The following is a 24,030-nucleotide window of genomic DNA, read 5'->3' as shown; positions in this document are numbered from 1 at the left end:
GTGAAAAACAGTCAGATTGTGTGAAGGGATGACCGCCTGTGGGCAGTGGGGGTAACAGCAGAGAATGGTTCTCATTCCTGTGGGGGCCTGATCTGCCTTGCTGCCCACGAGCTCTCCCCTGTGTTCCTCATTTGTGCCCTGGGTGCCTCCCTCCGTAGACTGAGACCATAGGGCACCTTGAGGTGGGGACATCTGGCTTGGCAAGCTCCGGTGCCCTTGGGGGGGTGGAGTGACTCTGTTGTCTTGTTCGCAGAGCATCTCCCATCATGCCCAGCACTGCTGAGGGGAAGCTTTTCACCAGGCCCTACAAAGGAGGCAAATGTCCTGACATTCATAATTGTTTTTTCACACTGGCTGCACATCTCAGACCGTGGGAGCCGGTGTCAACCCTAATGGGAACTGCAATCCTGTGTGTGATTCTCAGGCAGTGGGGGAGAGGCTGCATCCAGTTAGATGAGGTGAACCTCTTCTGAAAGTGTATCTGGAAAGCATCCAGTGCTGATGACCGGATGATCTGGAGGTCCAGGAATCACAGGTCCTCCAGGCTGTGCACGTGCTGCAGCTGAAGTCACTGTCAGAGCAAACAACCTAACGGTTTTGTGGATTTCCATCATCTTTCCGAGTTGTTCACCTCAAGTCCATTCCTGTAGAGGCAGGGAAGCGAGAACAGAGGACGGAGCTCTCAGGACCCAATGGAACTGGCTTCATTTCTCCCCAGCAGTCGTGCGTGGAGGCAGAGCGGCCCTTCCCAGGGGTAAGGTCGAGTGCCGTGGACACTGGGTTGTTAGACCTGACCACGAAGGGCGAGACCCGGGTTTCTGGTTTTAACTCTCTAAGGGCCTGTGCAGAGAAGGGTTATTGATGCGCAGTAACCTACGCGGAGGTTGGGTATACAGCGGAAAAGGGTCGCCATGGAGATAAACCATCACGATCACAGCAGTGACTCTCCCTGATGGAGCGTGTGCCCTTTCACCACCTCTCCTTGTTCTCGGGCCTGCGGGAACCCAGTTATTCACCTTCTTTAACAGCCAGTTGACTCACACTGTCTAGAACGCCAACACGAATCAAATCTGCGTTCACTCTTCTTTCTGATGTTTCTCACACCACATCATTCATTTGAGGCTCACCAATGGTTGCTTATATTCACAGTCCATTGTTAACCATTTGCCTGTTCATCTGCCCTTGGGCACCTGGTGGTTTCTAGTTTGGGGCTGTTAGAAAGCAAGCTGCAGTGAGTGTCGGCACGTGTTTTTATAGAAAAACATTTAATTTCTTTTCTTTTCCTTTTTTTAAAAAAAGATTTATTTATACATGCACTGGGTACAGTCAGAAGCGCGGGAGGGAGAGAGAATTCACCAGAGCCAGAGCGGGGAGCAGAGCAGGCAGAAGGACCGAAGGACACTGCTGAGGGGAGCAGCGGGCGGCAGGAGAGGTCTGCGCGCCATGCGGGACCCTCCTCCGGTGGCCGGGGAGCAGCCGGGGATCGAACCGGCGCTGCAGAGGCTGCGGGCAGCTTCGCAGCCCAGCGCTCAACCGCTGCGCCACCTGGGAGGCCCAAACGTTTAATTTCTTTCGTGCCAGTACTTCACAGTATGTAAACATCTCAGTATTTGAATTGCAAAATGTCATTGAACGGGTTGTACCAGGGATTTCTGTCCTATCAATGGTATATGTTCTTCCACATTCTGCCAAAACTTAGTATCTTCAGACTTTTAAATTTTAGCTGTCTGAATTAGATGTAATGTGACTTTAATCGCTAATGTTACATCTGATGTTCAACATTTTTTCACGTTTCTAACTTGCATATCTTCATGAATAAAATGACTGCTAATACTACCTGGTTGTTTTTAAGTGGATGTTGGCTGAGGTGTTGACCATGCTTGACCACCCCCCCCCCATATTTCCTGCTACCTGGATATTAGTAAGATGGATGATGGAGGGCCTCCCCACTGGCGCAGCAGGTTGAGCACAGCGCTGTGAAGCTGTCCGCAGCCTCTGCAGCGCCGGTTCGATTCCCACCCGGCCGGGAAGATACCCACCTGGCGCAGCAGACCTCTCCTGTCTCGCCTACTGCTCCCCTCAGCAGTGTATTTTGGCCCGCCTGTCTGTTCTGCTCCCCGCTGTCTCTGGTGAGTCCTCTCACCCTCCTGTGACTCTGGCCCATACCCCAGCTCTTGTACAAATTAAAAATAAATCTTAAAAAAAAAAAAAAAAAAAAAAAAAAACAGGGCCTCCCCGGTGGCGCAGCGGTTGAGCGCTGGGTTGCGAAGCTGCCCGCGGCCTCTGCGGAGCCGGTTCGATCCCCGGCTGCTCCCCGGCCACCTGAGGAGGGTCCCACATGGCGCGCAGACCTCTCCTGCCGCCCGCTGCTCCCCTCAGCAGTGTCCTTCGGTCCTTCTGCCTGCTCTGCTCCCTGCTCTGGCTCTGGTGAATCCTCTCACCCTCCCACGCTTCTGACTGTGCCCAGTGCATGTATAGACCAAACAAACAAACAAACAAACAATAAATAAATAAGACATGCCTCTATAAAATTAAAAAAAAAAAAAAACAAAAAAAACCTGCCCTTTCAAAATGTAAAAAAAGGGACCTCCCTGGTGGCGCAAGGATTAAGTCTCAGCACTATGAAGCTATTGCCAGCCTCTACAGCAGAAGTTCAATCCCCCGGCCAAGGAGCTACCCACATGGCGCAGCAGACCTCTCCTGTCTTCCTGCTGCTCCCCTCAGCAGTGGATTTCAGAAGATCTGCCTGTTCTGCTCCCCACTCTGTCTCTAGTGAATCCTCTCACCCACCCACCACCTCTGGCCTAGACCCCAGTTCGTATATGCATAAATACATAAATCTTTAAAAAAAAAAAAAGATGATGGTAGAGAATCTGAAATTTTTGGAATTGGTTCTCTAATCTGATGAAAGTCACTGATGAGTCTCTTCCCAGGAGTAAAGCACTGAAGCCCACAACACGATGTGGCAGGAGACACACACAACTGCACACTTGGCACCTGAGAACATTTTTTTCCAAACACACACAGTGATGTTAGTGGTGCCTCCTATGGGTGACGGGCAGAACGTGGAAGAAAAAAGGATGAGCTTGGGGACGCAAAGTCATTTCACGAATACTCTCAAATAGTTTGTCTTAGTTTCAGATCTGAGACCGTGACCCAACCTCAAGCCTCGTCTTGAGGGGACAATGACAATCCAGCCCCAAACCTGGACAACTCCCAGCTGCTGAGGTGCAGGCGGTGATTTAGAAGGAACGGAACCCTGAGCCCCGGGATGGGGACACTGCATCGCTGAATCCCCGCTCACATGCTTTACCCGGAGTCATTTCCTCCCGAGCTGAGCTAAGCACCTCTTCGCCTGGGGAAACCGCGTGACCTCTGACCTCCACTTAGCTGCCTGTCAGACCCTGCTGCTTCTCTTCAGGCCTCCACATCCACACCTAGACAGAGCCAAAAAGTAAGGTAAGGGGCCTCCCTGGTGGCGCAAGGGGTTGAAGTCTCAGCACTATGCAGCTATCTGAAGCCACTGCAGCATGAGTTCAATCCCGGCCAGGGCGCAGCAGACCTCTCCTGTCTCCCCGCTGCTCCCCTCAGCGGTGTGTTTCAGTCTGCCCATTCTGCTCCCCGCTCTGTCTCTGATGAATCCTTTCACCCTCCCACACCTCTGGCCTGTACCCCAGTTCTTGAACGCATGAATACTTAAAAAAAAAAAAAAGGCTTTTTATTTGCTGCTGGAGCTTAGTAGAGCGAGTATTTAACCACCCGTCATCAAATTTCCATGTGACCAGAGCGGCCATTACAAAATGGATGTGGTCTAACCCACCAAGCTACACTCTTGGCCTTGGACAGCACCAGGCCGCCACCCAGTGCAAACAGTTCATACAGAACCAGGCCAAACGAGCCACCCAGACACACTGTTACATGATGTGGTCCAACTGTTCCTAGTCCCCACAGCTGCTGCACACCTCTCCCCTAATCTGCTCTACTACCTCATGCAAAGTTCTCTACAAGCAGTTGGCTGAAGAAAGGAAAACTCAGATTTAAAGCGTCTTGAAGCAGGGCCTCCCTGGTGGCGCAAGGTGTTGAGCACAGCACTGTGAAGCTGTCTGCAGCCTCTGAAGCACAAGTTCAATTGCCAGCCGGGCAGGGAGCTACCCACATGGCGCAGCAGACCTCTCCTGTCTCCCTGCTGCTCCCGTCAGCAGTGGATTTCAGTGGGTCTGCCTGTTCTGCTCCCCGCTTTATCTCTGGTGAATCCTCTCAACCCTCCGCATCTCCTGACTGTACCCCAGTTCTTGTGTATATAAATAACTCTTTGGGAAAAAAAAGTGTCTTGAAACATGAGGTGTTTATTAGTACATAGATCAGCTTATGACAAGGCAGACAGTTTCCCTATAACATGGAATAAAAGTGAATCCACAATAATCCCATAAAAAACAGTATCCATAAAAACAAGCTTCTGCTGGCCTGTACCCCAGTTCTCATTATCATAAATAAATAAACCTTAAAAAGAAAAACAAAAAAACAAAAACAAGCTCCTGCAATTTACTAGGAGACCCCAGACGAATCCTCTGAGCCAAAACGGGGTCTAGTCTGTGTCGGGCAGGATGAAAAGGGATCTCCTCCAATAAACTTCCTCAAAATTCCCTCAAGGTTTTAGAGAACAGAGATGAGTACCTCTGGAGAGTAACCACCATGATGGGGAACTGCCACAGGGAGCTGAGATCACCTCTACGACAGTCCCCTGGTGCCGGAGGGTCTCACGCAGCCACCCCCAAGTTCCCAAGTACCGGAGTTGGCACTGAGTGACCCCACTGGCATCCTGCAGCTGTACGGGGCTCTCCTTCTGCTTGATGGAGCCACTGGAAAGTCCACACTGTGGAGACTTATTCTGAACACAGCGACAGGACGTGCCGTGAAGACCTTCTGGCACAATTTCTGAGGCCTGACAAACACCCACCACTGAAGGCTGTCCCACATTTGCTGCATCGCGGGCGCTTCTCCAGAGTGGATTCTCTGGCATCGAGGGTTCTCCGGAAGGCCGAGGGTTTCCGACAGGCACCGTACTCACAAGGCCTCGGTGCGAACTCACTGGCGGTACAAGCAGCTTACAACGTGTTTAAAGAATTTTCCACATTCACTACACCCACAAGGCTTTTCCTGAGTGCAAACCCTGTTCGTGCTCAATGCAGTGAAACCTGTTCAAGCGCTTCCCGCCTGTGCTGCACCGACGAGGCTTTTCTCCAGCGTGAACTCGCTGGTGATCGAGGTAGTGGGAGGTGAGGAAGGATCTCCCACATTCACGGCCCTTGGGAGACCCTTCTCCACCGTGAAGCTTCCTGTGTGTACTGAGAGTGGACCTCTGTCTGAAGCGTTTGCCACACTCGCCACACTCATAAAGCCTTTCTCCAGTGTGGACGCTCTTGTGTTCGCGGAGTCTCCCCTTGTGGGGGAAGGACTTCTCGCACGCGCTGCACTTATAAAGCCTCTCCCCACCGTGGCGTCTCTGGTGTTCCCGGAGGGTGGATCTCTGCCGGAAGAACTTCCCGCACTCGCTGCATTTATGAGGCTTTTCTCCAGTGTGGATCCTGTGGTGCTCCAGAAACACTCTTTTATAGACGAAGGACTTCCCACATTCGCTGCACTCGTACGGCCTTTTTCCGTCGTGAACCTTTCGGTGGCGAGAGAGACTGGAGTTGTGTCTAAAAAACTTCCCGCATTCCTTACACTCGTAACGTTTGTCTCCAGCGTGAACTCCCTGATGCTTCGTTAATTGACGCTTCATGCCAAAGGCCTGCCCAGGCCTGCTACCCTCGGGAGGCCTCTGCAGAGCCTGAGAGGCCTCCCTGTTCTCCCTGCACCTCTGGGGACGCGCTCCGCCGCGGGCTGCCTGGCGCTGGACGAGCTCCGGGCTGCACCCCGCCCGCTCTGCGCAGGTGGACATCCCGTCTGACACGTGGTTCTCGCAGCTCCTCACAGGCAGGGCCCTGCTCTCCGCTCTGGCACGTTTCTCGCCACCGTGCTGCTTCTGGTGCCGGTGCAGGTGCGGACTGAGAGAAAGCAGCTTCCCACAGGCCCCGCGAAGGCACGGTCCCGGCCCAGCGTGCACTCCCTGGTGCTCAGACAGGCACCACAAAGGGCCTTTTGCCGCCGTGACACACTCTTCCCAGGAAGGCGTCTTCGGGAAGGACGGATCTGGCCGCGCGGCGCTGGGCTGCGGCGCTCTGTCTTCTGGGTCTCCGGGAGGGGGCCCGTCCGCTTCTCTGTAACAACCACCTGAAAGCACAACAACGCTGAGGCAGTGCACAGGCTCCAGGGGCGGCGGTGGCAGGACAGCCGGGCCAGCGGGTGTGACACGCCCAGGAACGGGTTTCAGGGCGAGGGCGGTCCGGCCGGGGGGAGAAGGGGAGACTGGCCACAGCGCGGGGTCTCCAGGGGTCACGGAACAAGGGCGGGGTCAAGCAGCAGCGAAACAGGAGATGGCGCTGTGCCTGGAGGAGAGTCCAACGGGACCTCGTCTGCGGGGGCCAGGTGGGAGCGGGCGGTCCCGCGGGCCACCCGGGGGCCAGGGCTCTCGGAGGACATGGGTGCATCTCAGGAGGGGAACGCTGCGGAGAGACGGGGCGCTGTGGGGAACAGAGAGGAGGGCGAAGTTCCGGCACAGGTGCCCGCAGGGAAACGTCCAGGACGGGCTGAGCGGCTGGCCCAGGCCTTGGCAGGAAGCTGGCGCGGAGCACAGGATGGTTCACGGCGTGACCCGCCCCCAGACCCGAGCTCCCCTCCCACAGCTCCCCCTCACCAGGCCCAGGCAGCCCTTCACCCCTGGGGTCGTCTACCCTGGCAGGGGCCACGGCACGGCTCCCACAAATGCCTGCTGAAGGCAGAAGCTGCGACACGCGCCCTGGCACCAGAGAGGGCAGCCGAGGGCGCTGGTCAGACAGGCCACGGGACGGGAGCCAAACCCAACCCGGGTGAGCACCTGCGCCGCAGGTGTTGGGGGGTCGCACAAAGCCCCGGCCCGACATGCCCTGTGGCCTCGCTCAGAGACGGGGGAAGAAAAGGGGGGACCCTCAGAGCGCAGGCCCGCGGCGGGAGCCCTTACCCAGCGACAGCAGCAGCAGCAGGTTGTCCAGCATCACCTCACGGTGCAGGTGCCTCTGGGCCTCCCCGAGGAGCCCCCACTCCTCCTGGGAGAAGTACACGGCCACGTCCTCGAAGGTCATCCGGCCCTGTCACAGGGGGCACACGGGCTCAGATGCGGCCTCTGCCCAGGACCCTGGGGGCTGCGGCTCCCTGTCTCCAGATCGGCGGAAACCTGCAGGGAGGGGCAGCGTCCCCAAGGCCCCGGACCTGACACACAGGGTCCCCCCACCACGACACGCACACAGACCCCGCTCAGCGCTGGGGATGACCTGGGGCTGCCCCGCCTGCTGCCCGTCCCCCGCCACGCTGACCACCGCTCCAGCGTCTCTGCTGGCAGCACAGGGCACTGGCCCGCCTCGCCCAGGGCGACCCCACGGCACTGGGGGCTCCAGCGGCTCCCCCCAAGAGGTGGCCCCCGCACTGCTTTGGGCCCTGCACCTCCTCCCCACACTGCAGGCCAAACACAGCACCTCATCCTCCCTGCACCCCCTCGCCCTCCACCAGCCAAATGAGGACCAGAGCAGGCACCCCCCGCACCCGGGGAGTATCCCACCTTTCCTGGACTCCTTGGACTCCCGCCAGGGGCTGCGGCCGCAGCACAGGGGAGAGACGTGCCCCCGACCTCTGCCTCACCCAGATGCTCCCGGCTGCCAGCACCGCCCTGTTCTGTCAGCCCAGGGGCCCCAGCCGAGCAGCCCCAGGGAAGACCCTCTGGCGTCGCCCGCGCGGCAGCCCCCAGAACCCCGCAAACAGGCCCCCGGAGAGGACACACCCCGCCCGTCAGCACCCGCGGACGGCCTCTCCCCGCCCAGCCCCGCCAGGAGTCCCCGCGCTGCCGGGACAGCAGGGCCCGGCGGGGGGAGCCACCGCCTGAGCTCACCCCGACCGCGCCTTTCCCGTGCCCGATCTAAGAACTCGGCCCGAAGGTGTCTCCCCAGAGCGGCCACGCAGGCGGCAGGTGCCTGGGGGCCTGGAGACGCGGAGGCCCCGACAGCTCCCCGGGCTCCACGGGCCGAGCGAGCAGGAAGGCGCCCGCGTCGCCGACTTAGAAGAGACACGGGCCGCGCGGCCCCCGGGAGGGCGGCGCCGACGAGGGGTGGGGGCTGGACGGGGGCGCCCCCACTCCCACGTCCCCCGGTTTCCTTTCCTTGTCGGCGAGTTTCTGAGACCCGAGGGCCTCCCCGGGGGCGCAGCGGTTGAGCGCCGCGCTCTGAAGCTGCCCGCGGCCTCGGCAGCGCCGGTTCGATCCCGGCCGCCGGCGAGGGTCCCCCATGGCGCGCGGACCCCTCCTGCCGCCCGCCGCCCCCTCAGCAGCGTCCTCGGTCCCTCTGCCTGCTCTGCCCCCGCTCTGGCTCTGGGGGTCCTCGCGCCCCCCCGCGCCCTGGCTGCCCCCAGTGCTTGTGTAAATAAATCGATCTTTGAAACAGACCCGCACAACACCTGCCCTTTAAATAGACCCGACGCCTCCGCCTCGTGGGGAAGCGGGCCGGGGCCGCCTTCCCGCCTCAGGGCCGCCCCTTCCCCCAACATGGCGCGCACGCCCAGCCCCGCACCCGCCCTCCGCGCGCTCGGGGGCCCGCGGCTTCCGGGAACGACACTCACGCCCGCCGGCGCCGTCCGCGCGGCCGTCTCCATGCAGGGTGCGCCGCTCCGAGCCCCGACGCGCTCCCGCCGGCGCCGGCGCCGTCCCCTCAGCCCCCGGCGGCCGCGGCCTCTGCGGGCGGGCGATCCCAGCGCGGCCAAGATGGCCGCCGCCGCCGAGCAGTCGGCGCGGGGCCCACCCGACGTGACGCCCCACGGGAGACGCCCCTCTCCAGGGACGTGATTGGTCAGTGCCGCCGACGCTGGGCGCGCTGGGTTCTGGGTAATGTAGTTCTAAGCACGCTGCGCGCGGCCACAGAAGCAGGTGCAAAGACAGAAAAAGCGCCCTCCCTGGTGGCTCAAGGGGTTAAGCCCCGCGCTAAGAAGATGTCCGCAGCCTCTGCAGCACGAGTTCCATCCCCGGCCAGGGAGCTACCCACATGGCGCAGCAGACCTCTCCTGTCTCCCCGCTGCTCCCCTCAGCAGTGGATTGAAGTCAGTCTGCCTATTCTGCTCCCCACTCTGTCTCTGGTGAATCCTCTCAACCCCATGTCCACACTCTGCACCTCTGGCTTGTACCCCAGTTCTTGTATGCATAAATCTTTTTTAAAAATAAAATACACAGAGTTGCAGTTTCTTGTTTAAAATTTGCCGAGAGAACGATCAGCACGAATTGCAGAGGCCCACAGAGGATCTCAGTTGGGGTGCCTCTTCACCATCTGTAGGTGGGCTCCTGCATACCCTGCCCTGTGAGGGCTTGGTGTTGGTGTGTTTTCTGCACTGTGGGGTCAGCCCGCCCCCAGACGTAGACTTCCAGCCTTCCTGAGAGCATCTGTGTGAGGGCTTTTCACCAGTATGAGTCCTCAGGTGAGTTTTTTTTCCCCATTTTAACAAGACAATTTTATCGGGCCTCCCCAGTGGCACAGCTGGTTGAGTGCAGTGCTGTGAAGCTGTCCGCAGCCTCTGCAGCATGGGTTTGATTCCCGGCCAGCCAGGGAGAAACCCACATGGCATGGCAGACCTCTCCTGCCTTCGCCCGCTGCTCCCCTCAGCAGTGTCTTAGGTCCATCTGCCTGTTTTGCTCCCCCGCTCTCTCTGGTGAAGTCTCTCACGCTCCCATACCTCTGGCCTATACCCCAGCTCTTGTATAAATAAATAAATCTTTTTAAAAAAAAAAGAGAGAGACAATTTTATTAGTAAAAGCAGAAAGAAAAGGAAGAGGCAGCTGCATAGTCACAGGTGGGCAGGAGAGCTCTCAGGTGAGCTTTCCAGTAAGACATTGTATACATGGTTGTGCAGCCAAAGTAACCACAGAGGTGGGCATGTCATTTTCCCTAAATTCAAGTGGCCTTTCCATTGTAGCTAACAGGTTGGATGTTCTGCAAACTCACTAGCAAGGTGCCAGGTGGCTTTGGATTATAAATTGGATGATGACCGTAGCAGAATAGAGGTCAGGGTAAATCCTGGAACATCTCTGATTGTCTGAACTTTAGGCTCTGAGCTTGGTGGTGATGGGATGTAGCCAAGGGCCTGTTGTGTTTGGAAATGACTTGGCATTGTGTGTGTGTGCAAGGAGCCACATAACTCTTTGCTGTAGTCTGAAGAGCAGCAGTTGTGTGTTAGGGCCAACCATGGTGGCTGGCGTAGAAACACTGAGTGCCATGACTGAGGTCTAGTTTGTAGAAAGGGACATGTCCAGAGCCAGTGTTTTCAGTCGCTGGTGAAGGTGGCCGGGCTGAGGGACAGAAAGATGAAGACTTGGTACCAGACACAAACATAGGCTGAAAATACTGCTCACCTCTGGAGCTGCAGCCTGTTCTGAGCTGCATACAGGGAAGCTTGAGGAGAGCATGGAGAGGCGCTGAACTTTCACTCTGGTGGTTGAAAATGTTGTGAACAGGTCATGCACACAGGCATTTGTCGAGGCCTGTTTTCAGGTGAGTGATGTCAGAATCTGTGATTCTTCGTTTCATCTCAGGTTTGATACACTGGAGGAAGTTGTCAGGCCCTTTTTTGTTTCACATCTTGCTGTATCAGTTTCTGTGCGGCGGCCACGGGCAGGTAGCGTGCGGGCCTCAGCTCCACCAGCAAACTGCCAACGGGCACCCGTCCAAGAGTCTGCTCTGGTTTCCTACACTCATGTGGGTGCTGTTCTGTAATATCCTTCCATATCATCAACCATTTTGGGGATCATGTTAGGCACTGGGTTCACGTGACTGCTTGTCAAGTATTATTAGAATCTTGCCTTGGAGACTGTGCAACTGGTATTGTTTTTAAATCTCCTGTAAAAGTTCTTGTCTGAGGATGACCCAGGTGAGTGCCAGGTGGAATCTTGGTCCTACAAGCATAAGGAACTAAAATCCACCACCAAGTCGAATAAGGAGGAAACAATTTCCCTGAGTCACCAGAAAAGAACATACCCTTCCCACACCTTGACAGCACCCTAAGACCCATGTGGGACTTACCACCTAACGAACTCTCCCAGAATAAATTTTGTTAAGTTGTAGGTTTCTGGGCATTTGTTAACACAGCGACAGGAAGCCAATGAATCAACATTATTCTGTATTTTTCCTTTTAACTTAATTTTTTTTCTTTCTAATGCAAGAATATCCCTTAGGCTCATGTACCTTTCCTGCCCCAGCTTGCAAATAGCCTAAGAAGTTCTAAGATGTTCTTGTTCTTTTTATTGAAAGTTGCATTTTACAAGCCGGTAACTATCGGGTATAAACATGCTGAGGGCTACTGGGCTGCCACTGCTTCCCAGGCTGTCTCAGAAGAGAAGGGGATACGTACATGTAAGCCTTTGCACGTACACTGCTCTTTTATCTGTAGTAAAACAAAAGCATCGTAAGAGTGGACACTTAGGGCCTCCCTGGTGGTGCAAAGGGTGACGACACAACCTATGAAGCTGTCCGCAGCCTCTGCAGAACGCGTTCAACCCCCGGCCAGGTTGCTGACCCACATGGTGCAGCAGACCTCTCCTGTCTCCCCGCTGCTCCCCTCAGCAGTGGATTTTGGCCAGTCTGCCTGTTCTGTTCCCCGCTCTGTCTCTGGTAGTTCCTCTCCCCCCCCCCACCTCTGCCTGTACCCCGGTTCTTGTGTGCATAAATAAATAAATCTTTATTTATTTATTTTTAATAAATAAATCTTTAAAAAAAAAGTGGACATTTAAAAGAACTCATGAGACTCCAATAGCATATTCACATAAGGTTTTTATTTACAAGCAAAGCTCAGTCCCATTAAAGAAAAAAAAAGTACCAAATGCGTCATCCAAAAAAAAATCAAATGGATAAATTGGATTTCATGAAAATTAAGAAATTCTGCTTCGGGAAAGAAAGGAACAGAAAAATCAAAGCCACAGACTGAGAAAATACTGATAAAGTATATATATCAAGTATAAAAATCTTGTATCCAGAGTACAGCAGGTCCCTGAGCAACACTGCTCTGCTGTAGCGGGTCACTGAACAAAAGCAGTCACTGTACCTCATTCCATTGAACAACAGTTTCAAGAGCCTATCAACGGTGGTGAGGACGTACCCTATCAAGAAACTCCAACACAAGTAAGAAACCAACTAACTTTTAAGTAGACAAAAGAAAAACTGAAGAGATAACTCACTAGAATTATCTGGATGGCAAATACCTCCGTCCCGGATGGAAAAATGCTCAATACTGAGTCACTAGAGAAGTACCAATTAAAACCACAACAAAATCCCACACACACCTGCTAGAACGGTCAACACGAACGGCTCACGCCACAGAGGTCAGCGAGGACGTGAAGAAGCAAGATCTAATACTCACCAGAAGGACACGGGAAGTGGCATAACCGTTGAGAACATGATTTGGCAGGTTCTTTAAAAGCTAAGTATTTAGGGCCTCCCCGGTGGCGCAGCGGTTGAGCGCTGGGTTGCGAAGCTGCCCGCGGCCTCTGCGGCGCCGTTTGGATCCCCGGCTGCTCCCCGGCCACCGGAGGAGGGTCCCACATGGTGCGCAGACCTCTCCTGCCGCCCGCTGCTCCCCTCAGCAGTGTCCTTCGGTCCTTCTGCCTGCTCTGCTCCCCGCTCTGGCTCTGGTGAATTCTCTCACCCTCCCGCGCTTCTGACTGTACCCAGGGCTGGTATAAATACATAAATAAGTATTTGAAAAAAAAAAAAAAAAGCTAAGTATTTGGACCAACTCCCAGCAGGACGGACTGAGGAGCTTGGCAAGGCCGCTTCCCAGGAAAACCAGTGAAATTATGAAGCACAATTTACAACTCTGGAAATGGTCCGAAGGGCTTGCAGCAGATGAAGACACATTTTTTTTTTTTAAAGATTTTTTTATTTATTTATACAAGCACTGGGTTGAGCCAGGCTGGAATTCCCGCCGAAAAACCTTCCACTCCCGCTGCCCTGAAAAGGCTTTTCTCCAGCGTGAACTTGTCGGTGCTGCATGAGGCTGGAGCTTTGACTAAACAAGTTCCCGCACTCGCTGCACCCGCGGGGCCTTTCTCCAGCGTGAGCCGCCGGGGATCCCGGAGGCTGGACTCGTGGCTGTGGACTCGCCCGCGTCCGCGGCACTTGCTGGGCCTCTCTCCGGCGTGGGCTCCCCGCGGTTTCGGGAGACTCGCGCTGAAGCTGAAGAGCGTCCCGCGCTCGCTGCCCTCGCAGGGCCTGCCGCCCGGTCGCTGCGCGCGGAGCCGGGCCTGAAGGCTTGTCCGCCCTCGCTGCAAGGGGAAGGCTTTGCCGCAGGAGCACCCGCCGCTGCCGAGCGAGGCGGGCGAGGCGGCTGAAGGCCGAGCCGCACCCGTGACACCCGCGAGGCCCTTCCCCAGCGAGCCCGAGCTGGTGGCCCAGAAGCCTGGACTTAGGCGAAACAACCTCCCACACCCGCTGCAGCCCCAGGGCTTCCCCCGGCGAGCAGCCTCCGCGCTGGACGAGCAAGGCCTTCGGACCACAGGCCCTCCCGCCCTCGCCGCATCCGCACCGTCCTCTCCCGGGGTCGCAGGTGGCGCCACTCCGGGTGCTCCGGGCCCCCTCCCCGGGGAGCCGCCTGGCGGCCGAGAGGACCGGAGCCGGCTGGGGAATCCTTCCCGGCCTCTTCTCCCCTCGAGGGATCGTCCCCACAGGGCAGCCCGCGCTGGCGCCGGTCCGGCGCTCCTTCTGGAGGCGCGCTCTGCTCGCCAGGCACCGGGCCGGCCTCCGCTCCCCGCCGGCGCCCTGAAAGCCGAGGAGGGCTGAGAAGCGCTGCGGACTCGCTGGGCGGGGACAGCCCCTCGGACGTGAGGAGGCCTGGGCTTTGCGGGATGAGGGATCGGAGGGGGCACGGGCGGCACAAGGCCGGCGGGAGGGGGGGCGGGGGCCCCACCAGGCTCCCCGGCAAGCGGCTTTGCAGGGACCCGGCTGCGGCCGACGCCGGACAAGCGTGGACCGGGCGCGTCCAGGCCCAGCAGCCCCAGCCCCCGGACGGCGGGCCGCGGGGAGACGCAGGCGCGGACACCTCGAGGACCTCACGACAGCGGCGGGAGCCGGTGCGCGCACGTCCCCGTGTCCCGCTGCCTCGCCACCCCCAGGGGCGGCGAACCAGGCGCGGGGGCAACAGCGGGAGAAGGGGGCCCCCTCCGGGCCTCCCTGCCAGTGCCCCGGGGTAACCCAAGCGCACCCACGAAAGCGGGGCCCACCCTGACGCCCAGCGAAGGCACTTTGGGGGTCGCCATGCTCCCGCGCTGCCTCCCCTGCCCGGCCGGGGGTGACCCCGCCGCACAGAGTGTGGTAAAGGCTCGGCCCCGCCGCCTCCCGGCGCCACGCCCGGGGACCACCGCGGGAGACACGGCCCGGGCTGCTCAGGGCGAGGGAGGCCCCAGCTGTGGCCGCCCGTCCTTCGGGGTTCCGGGGCCCCTGGCCGCGCAGGCTCCTGAGCCCCGGGGCTGGGGGCGGGACTGGAACTTTGACCCCCAATGACGGGGCGGGCTCCCCGGGAACCAGCCCACCCGCGGAGCACGCGGGACTTTGCACACGGCACGTGGGTGACGCGACCAGCCCTGGCTGGGCCGCCCCTAGCGCCCGGGAGGTCCGTGACAAGGCCGGGAGGAAGCCAACAAGCATCTCTTGGCATTAGTCACGTCACAGGAGGCCAGAGCCGGGGGCACGCCTGGTGGGGGGCGCTCCCGGGTGAGAGCAGGCGGGCGAGTGAGCAGCCCCGCAGGCCCCGACCTCCGCGCCCAAACACGGGGGGGGGGGATCCCGCTGGGGCCCCAGCCCACCCTGCCGGCACCTCCCCAGCGCCCCCCACCCACCTGGGGGCAGGGCTGCGGGCACGGCCGGCTTGGGGGCCCGGGAAGACGCCAGTCCTAGGGAGAGACGAGCCGTGGCGCCAGCGCTGGCCGGGCCCGGCCCCCCACCCAGGCCCAGGAGCCCAGGTACAGGGAACAAGAACCCCGCCCGGCCCCGGCAGCGCCATCCCTGGCCTGGGCAGGGGCGGGGGGCACAACTGCGTGGCCTTCCTGCAGCGCCAGCTCAGAGGCCAGGAGGGGGTGACCCGGGAGGCTCCAGAGCCCTCCCGGGAGCTGCGGTTGTCCTGGGCTGGGGGAGAAGGCGCGGTGCCGCAGCCCCGGGGCTCACGCTCGCCTGCTCCAAGGCACCTGGAGGAAGGGGCCATGGGCGTGGGGGGCTCCGGGAGCACAGCCCTGCCCTCAGGCCCAGGGAAAGGCTGCGAGGCCTCCCTCAGGGTCGCCGTCAGCGCCAAGGTCTCCAGCATCACGTCGTGGTACAGCAGCCTCTGCGCCTGCCCAGGAGCCCCCACTCCTCCCGGGAGAAGTAGACGGCCACGTCCTCGAAGGTCACCCCGCCCTGCCGAGACGGGGACAGCGGGGCGTAAGCGCAGCCTCTTTCCCAGGGCTCGCGGCAACCGCCCCAACACCCGCCCTCCGCAGCCTCCCGCCCAGGGGGACGCCGGGCCCGGCCCTCGGACGCCCACCCCGTCCTCACCACCCCGCATCACCGGGCAGGGCTGATGCACATGCCATGGAAGGGCTCGGCCTGGCCTGGTCAGTTCACCCGGGTCCCCCAGGCTGTGCTTCCCCCAAACTACCAAATTAAGCCAATGCTTTCCTTGATGCCCCGAGTCCAACGGCCCGGGCCCAGGAGGCCACACCCCCCCTCCACGTGCACATCGCTCCGCAGGCAGCTCCCCACTCCACGCGCGCCCCTGGCCTCAGCACCAGCAGTGGGCACGCGGCGTCCAGGGCTGCCCCCCCAAAAGATACTCAAAGCCCAGCCCCGCCTGTCCCTCACACCAGGTCTGCAGTTCCCCCAGATGGCCCATCTGCTCTTGCGCTCACCCCAGGGCATAGCAAGGGTCAGAACGAGAGCGCGGGGACCCCGACTGCGGGCGCACAAGTCGGGGCACCAGCTCAACCATCATTTCCCTGCCTGGTCTCCACGTCCTCTCATGCCCTCTCCCCCCGCAAACACTGGCCACCACAAGACACGCCTCACCCCGACAGCCTCTCCCCCGCAGCCACTCCTGACGCCCATCCAGGTGTCCAGAGAGAAACCCAGTCCTCAACCCCATTCCCCGTCCCCATCACCTGGCAGCACTGCCCCTGCTGCGCCTCGTATGTCTCCACCAGGGCCTCACCCAGCCGCGCTGAGACTGCCTCCAAGCTCACCCTTCTCCCCTTGAACCAGGCGCGCGTGTCCAGGGGCTCTCTCCACAGATCAAGGCTTTCTGGGACATCTGCGCTCCACATGGTCGGATCCTAACCCTCAGGTTCCCACTGAAAACTACTCGTACCGTGAGCTTCCCCAAGGTGGCGCGTCCCTGCTTCTAGCTGCGAAGGCCCAACATCACGGTGACCGGCGTTCTCCATGTCCCCCGACCGCCCTCCGCATCAGCAGTCTGCTCACCGCCTCCCGCGTCTGCCGCGACCACTCCGGCCGGGGCACCACCAGCACCCACGCAGACCGCTACGGCGGCCGCCTCCCTGCTCTCCCTGCATCTCTCAGCAGAAAAAGCTCTTTAAGACGGCGTCAGATCTCTTCCCTCCTCGCCTTCAATCCTGCCACAACTTCCGACACCCTCAGAACAGGGGCAGGTCCTCAGGACGCTACCGCAGGGCTCACGCCAGCTTCCCGCTATTCCCAGCAGACAGAAGACACCGAGGGTTGCCCGCGCTTTCCCAGCGCAGCCTCGCCTCCGGCCTTTCCTAACGGGCTCCTGGTTGCCCTGACCTCCGGGGCCCACCTTCTAGGAAGCTCAGTGGAAGGGCAGGGAGAGCGGTAGAACCCATGCAAGTGGGGGTGCAGAAGGGTAAGGAGCTGGGGGCGCCCCACCCCTCACTTAGTTCTGCACGGCCAGGAAGCACCTACGGAAAAGCCAGACGCGGAGAAACCGCAAGGTAGGCCCCAAGGCTAAGCCGAGCCACGGAACAAAGGCGTCTCGAGACTTGTCATGTAAATGGGGACAAGGGCGCTCACACAATGAGGATTATTTTGTTTGTGTCAAACTGGTTCTGAGTGCGCAGTACTTAGCACATCATCTGCAAACTTGAGGCTTCTGTCAATTTCCGGGCCAATGAAAATGTGGGGTTTATTTTTAACAAGCCTTTTAACCAAGAGTGGGATATTTTGCTTGAGATCTTTGAGCTTAATCAAATTAACAGCTTAAAGGATATTAAAATTCCAGCCAATTACACGTGCACATGCAAAAACGCGTGGATTTTTCCCTGAGCCCGCGGGTGCTTAATTAAGTCATTATTGCACGACCTCACCGCGAATACGCCGGAGGCCTGGGCCTGAGGACGCGGAGTCGGAGTCGCCGTCCCGTGGGCACCTGGCTGCCCGCTGTGCGCTCCACGGAAGGGAACGGGCGGGCGCCCTCCCCCACGCCCGACGGTGCCAGACGGCCCCTTCTGGTCCCCCCCGGGAGAGGCCACGGAGGCCGAGTGTGGAGCGGCTAAGCTCAGGCACACCGTCCCGGCCTGCACCCTAAAACCCGCGCCCGCACCCGGCCGGGGCCGCCCGGATCACAGGACCCCCAGCCCTGTGGACGCAGCGGTGGCCTCCGGTCGCGACGGAATCAAACCCTCAAGAGCCTCCTCCCAGACGACAGCCCGAGGCCTTGCCCGGCCCTCCTGCCGCCCCTGGCCTCGGCGCCCCGCGGCCGGTTCAGGTCCGGGGCTCGGTTCTGCCGCCGCTGCTGGGGAGGCTCGGGGGCTCCCCCCGGCCGGACGCCCCGACGCCCCCACCCCGGGCCGGACGCCCCGACGCCCCCACCCCGGGCCTGACGCCCCCACCCCACCCGGATGCCCCCACCCCGGGCCCGACGCCGCGGCGCCGGGTGGGGAGCGCGCGGGCCGGTACCTCAGCCGGGGCCCTGGGCGCGGCCGCCGCCATCAGTCCGTGCGGGGCGCGATGGGCGGGCGGGCTGGGGGCGTCGCGACCCCACGGCCGCCTCCTCGACGCCGGGCCCAGTCGGCCCCGCCCAGAGCCAGGTCCCCCCGCAGCGAATCCGCGCCCGGGACGCGGGAGTCCGGAGGGGCCGGTCCCAAGCTGCGCGTGCGCGGAAACGCCGCCGGCGCGGCGCCTTCTGGGCAATGTAGTCCCGGCGCCGCGCTGGACGCCCCAGCGGGACTCCCTCAGTGACTGTGGCCTTTCTCTAGACGGGCCCGGGTCTGCGTGTCCCCGGGCAGCTGCCCCGACCGTGCCTTCTCGGGAAGGGCTTAGCGAGGGCTCTGAGGCCGCAGGAATGAGCGGGTCTGGCCAGCTCCGTGCCCTCTCGCCTGCTGGGCGGCCCGGGGTGACAAAGGGGCAAAGACTCGCCTTCTGCACGTGTCGGGCACCCCGAGTGGGCACGTCCCTCCCTCTCCCCACACACATCTGTGCGCGTTCGCCTCGTCGGAGCCCCGCGTTAGTGTTCAGCCGGGAAAACGGGCCTCACACCCGTGAGCCACCGCAGGCCTCTCCCCAAATCCGCCCCCCTTCGGTAGTCCCCTCGGTGTTCCCACAGCCAGTCCGTTTCCAAAGTCAGCGTGGAACGGGAGTGGCGAGCGACGGCGCGGAGAAACGGGCGGTCTGTTCTAACCGGGTGACAGTCTTAAGTATGGTATTTAAACAAAAAATACGCACCCTGTACAACCTGTGAATACACGGAACGTGCACCCAGTCTTTTAAAATAGCAGGGGCCTCCCCGTGGCGCAGCGGGTTGAGCAAAACGCAGTGAAGCTGTCCGCACCTCTGCATTGTGAATGCGATCCCCCGCCAGGGAGTGACCCACAGGGCGCAGCAGACCTCTCCTGTCTCCCTACTGCTCCCCTCAGTGGACATGCCTGTTCTGCTCCCCACTCTGTCTCTGGTGAATCACTTTCTCAAAATGTACCTGAAATTCATTTCAATCAGAAATAGTAGGACAGGTAGAGATTATTTTCATGGAGGAAGAAGTCTACCCAGACCCCTAAAGACAGGAGGCACAGCATACCACATCTGTGAGGTGAGGAAGCCCGGGGTGGATTTGGAGGCAGATGGGGAGGAGGAGGCATGGCCCAGTGTTTTATTGGGGTTGTCATGGGTCAAATGGCGAAACTGGGTAGGTAGACTGAACAGAGCTGGGATTGGAGAGTTTGAAGAATGCTGACAAAGTCTGGGCTACAGCTGTGGCAGGTACTTCTCAGCAGTTTGTCACTCCTTCTAGGTCAAACTTGAGACAGAGCGAGACTCCACATGCCAGCAGAAGAAGAGAGCTGGGAACATGAGCTACTCAAGGAGCTGCTTTCCCTTCACTAGATTTGTTGCCTTCTATACAGTGAAGCTCACCACCGACAGGGTAAGGCCCTGAGCGATGCCAACTGAACATGGAGAATGTTTTCATAAACCTGAGGCCCAGGTTTGGAGGGCGGTTAAGAGGAAGGACTGCAGGCCTGACTTCTTGAAAATCAATGCACTTCTGATCCACCCAAATTTGCCAAATAGCATCTGGGTAAACTGCCTGCTAGGTAAACTTAAGCAGAGCAAGATCTGATGTGGATACAGGAGAGAGGTGGTTGTAAAATAAAGAAATACGTTGCTGGTAGAGGCCCCAAAGGGGTGGAGCTGGAGGTGCTGGGGTGCACAGCACACATGTGGGTGAATGGGATGATCACCTCAGACGACAGTTACTCCTCTCCACCCCTTCAGAACTGGGAGCCAGCAGGGTGTTTCCCGCTCCGATTTCTGGGTCAGTGCCTAAGAAACCATGTTTAGGGAATAAGCAAAATGAAGGCTGTTTCTGGGATAAAAAATGGCAAGAGTCGCCCGTGTCCTCACGTCTGTCCCAGACAACTGAATTCCCCATGGTCTTGTTTCTCCGACACGCAAAGAGAAAGACGGACGTTGATGACGGTGCCGGGCAGGACACGGCGGGGGGTGGTTCAAGCCTCTGTGGGCTCTGGTCGGAGACCTTTCGTCTGGGGTCCACCTTCTTTGGATCTGAGTATCATGCGGAGAATTTCACTTTCGGTGGGTTTGTTTTCCATTCATAACTTCTGATCATAATTTTTGGCCTGGAATGGTCTCAAGCCACAACTGGAAAGACCCGTTTACTGTGCGCAGAGTCCGAGCACGGCGTCTCCGCAGGCCCCCAAACTGCCCTCCCGGCTGCGAGCGGCCTCGGGGGACTCGCGCTTCTTCTCCACGTTTAAAAGCTCCGGGAGAGGAACCGCCGCCACCCGCCGACGCGGAGCACGACGTGCTGGGAGCGTCTGGCACCATCCCCGACGGCACAGCGGGCGAGGGCGCTCCCGGGCTGGAGCCGCGGCCTCTCCCCGGGCCCAGGTCGCCCCGGACACCCCAGTCCCGCGCCCTCGGCCGGGCACGTCGGATCCCGGCCCCCGCCCCCGCCCCCGGGGCTCAGAGACGCCCCTTCGGAGCTGGGGAGGGGGGAAGGGTTTCCTCGCTCACGGCGCATTTCCGCCTCCCGGGTGCAGCGGCCGCTCTTCACCGAACCTGACTGAGACCCGGCCGCCGACTCCCCCGGGAAACGGGGGGCGAGGGGGGCGGCGGCTCCTTTAGGAGGAAGCGACGCTCCGCCCCGTCGTCGGCCGACGTCACCACGCAGCGCCGGGGGCTGAAGGGCGGGGACTGCGTTACCCAGGGGCCGCGGCGGCGGCCGGCCAATGAAAACGCGGGAGACGCGCCTCCGGGCCCGAGCCGGGGGCGGGGCTTCCGGGCGGTCGCGGCCGGGCCGGGGCGCCGGCGCCGCTGGGTCTGGGGCCGCTGCGACGGGGAGCACGCGGGGGAGGCGCCGGCGTCCCGAACCGAGGCGGCCCCAGGCTCGGCCGGGCCGCCCCTCCCCGGCCGCAGGTCCCGATGGCGGCCGCGCGCGCGGGCCCCGCGCAGGTGGGTCCGGCCCGGCCGCTCAGCCCCGACCCCCAAAGCCTCGGCCGGGGCCTCCGCAGACCCGCGCGGCCCGGCGCCCTGTCCGGACGGCGCGGCTGGCGCCCGGGGCGGCTTCTCACGCCGGCGCGCGGGGACGCGGAAGGGGGCGCCGCGGACGCGCCCAGACTCGGGCCCTGCGGGAAGCCGGGGGTCGGGGTGCGAGGAGCGGGGCCCGGCAGCTGCGCCGGCATCGCGGGGGGGCGGGGGCGGGTCTGGGCGGAGGAAGGACGCGCGCTCGGCCCTGGAGCCGCACTGCGCGGCCCGGGGAGACCGACCTGGGGTGCGTGGGGGTGAGGAGCGCGGGGAGAGCGACGCCCGGCCCCGGAGCCGGCAGCGGCGGCGAGGCCTGCCCCTCGGGGTGAGCCCGCCCGGCTTCGGGGCAGGACCAGGGCACAGGCTCGCGGCTCGGCGCTCCGTCCTCACCGCTGGAGTTGTCCGCGCGCGCCGGCCACACCCGCCGGCCCCCAGGGTTGTGCTGTCACGGAGACTTTCCTGCTACTCCCCCAGCTGTTGAGTCCAGAACCCGCGGGCGAGGATCCTGGCCCGGGCCGGGCTTTATGTGGACGCTTCCCATTGCTGGCAGCCCTTGATTAGACCGGGGCGTGGACGTTGTCACGTGGAAGTTGCACAGAAAGCAGCACGCGCAGGTCTCGCGAGTGAGACTGAGGTGGGGGATCTCCACAAACTAGGCCTCTGCCGTGTCTGGGAAGAGGGGAGAGCAGAGGGCAGGAGTCAGGCCCGGATGTCTTACGGTGTAGGTCTCGCTACTTCACCCTTCTCTGCAGCAGGCCAGGGAGGTTGCCGACCCCGGGCTTAACGGCCGGCATGTGAACATGTGTGGTGCAGGCTGGGGAGTGAGGTGGAGACAAGGAGGCCAGGGAAGAAGCTGCTTCGGTACTGCAGCTGGAGTCCTGGGCTGGCGGTATGATAGTGTAGATGGGAGCAGTCGCTGGGTCAGATTTTTCTGATGTGAGAGAGAGAACCCCAAGGTTTGAGGCCTCATCCAATGGAAGAGTAGAAGCTCCATCACTTGAGTGTGGGCGAAGGAGTTTGTTGCTGTGAAGAATCTGACTTGTTCTAGAGAATATTGTATCTGTCAAGTGTGCTGCTGGACGCTCAGGACTCAGATTCCGTGGAGGGCCTTAGGGTGGAGACATCCCAGATGTGGAAGGTGGTGTTTAGGCTGGAGTTGGGTAGGAAGATTCTTCCTATCAAGGTGACGGTGCATTTGGCGAGTCAGGAAGTTGGAGGAAGCCAACAATGAGGGTTGAGAAGCAGAGCGTGATCCGTGAGAATGGCTTGCATGTGTGCGCTCAGAGGGGCCCCGCACGCTGGCACTAGGGAGAACAGTGAGCCCAGCTTTGGATACATGGGAAACACAATCTTCGCCTTCCCAGGAAAAGGGACCACCAGGAGATGTGGGATGGGGGCTTTCTGTCCTTCCTCCTGCTGGACTCGCAGGGATGGAGAGCGCAGACGCCAGTGGCACCCAGCCCCGTTTTCCCACTGAGCTAAGGCACTGGGTGGGAAGGTATGCGGGGGGCGGGGTGGGCTTGGGGGCAGGGATGGGAGCCTTGGGTCGCTCATGGACTTGACCTCTGTTGCCGCAGGGGCAGGTGACCTTCGAGGACGTGGCCGTGCACTTCTCCCGGGAGGAGTGGGGGCTCCTGGATGAGGCTCAGCGGCGCCTGTACCGGGACGTGATGCTGGAGACCTTTGCGCTCACGGCCTCGCTGGGTAAGGCTGTCACACGGGCCGTGTCCCGGACTGAGCTCTGCCCCTCCCTCCCCCTCAGGACAGCCCAGCGCCGCTACCAGCCGCGGGCACGGCCTCCCCCCAGGTCCCCGGAGTAGGTCTGAGGCACGAGCTGCGCGTGCTGCCGTCTCAGCTCCTGATGAGCCCCTTTACCTGCTGCCCCAGAGGCCTCGCGGCCACATCCTGGAGTCACGTCCAGTCGTCCTCTCCCGGACGTCTGTCCAGACGCGTCCTCAGTCCTCAAGGTCTCGCCCCCTTCCTCTGCCCGACATTTCCTGACATTTCCACCTGTCCACCTGGGCCCTCTGGGTTATTCTTGCGAGACCCGACTCAACACTTAGCGTTCCCCTCAGGAGGGGTCCCGCCGGAGCCTGTCTTTTCCTTAGGGTACAGGTCGCCTGTGTCCTGTGGAGCTGCCCCATCAGCACTGAGCAGCAAGCCCTGGGTATCTGATTGGGTGGACATGACTCCAGAGGTGACCAGAGAGCCTCAGGGTGGGTGTGGCCCTGGCCAGTGGGAGGTGGGGAAGGGTGCGCTGTCAGGACTGGGGTGAAGCCAGCCCATGCCTCAAAGCCCTCTGGCCTTTTCCTCCAAGGCCACGGGCCACATTCATTTCCTTACTTTCCCACTTACGCAACTTGTGTTTTATGTTCTGCTCTTTGGCCTCTGGCTGTTCCCCCCTTCTGCCTCCACTTCTCACCTGTTCTTCTCCACTGCTCCTCCTGCAGTACCCCAACACTGGTCTGTACTCAGCCTGTCGTGAGAGGCGCACATATCCCAGGTTGTCGTTGACTGTTCAGTTGTAACCACTCGGGTACGTCCTCTGCACAGCTGTCACCTGTCCCCACAAACCAAGGCCTGGCTGAAATCTGCGGATGGCTTCAGTGGCGCCCCAGCTGTTTTCCTGGGCTGTTGAGTACATGTGTGTCTTCTCCCAGTCAAGGCCTTCTTCAGTCTGTAACCTTTAGAGGCCAACTGCTGTGTAGCAGCCTTTACAGAACTTTGAACTCAGGAATTTTGTCACAACCGGAGACCTATGACCGTGATCTGAGTTCATTAAGACACATTTGTAATGAAAAGCTCCCTCCCACCATTATCAGTCTGTGTCTCACGACAGTTCTCTGCTCTTAGGTTGTCGGCGTGGGGTGGAGGACAAGGAAGTACCTCT

This window comes from Talpa europaea, assembly GCF_964194135.1.
Source record: "Talpa europaea genome assembly, chromosome: 16".
Classification (NCBI taxonomy): Eukaryota; Metazoa; Chordata; class Mammalia; order Eulipotyphla; family Talpidae; genus Talpa; species Talpa europaea.
Note: the sequence above shows the minus strand (reverse complement) of the source record.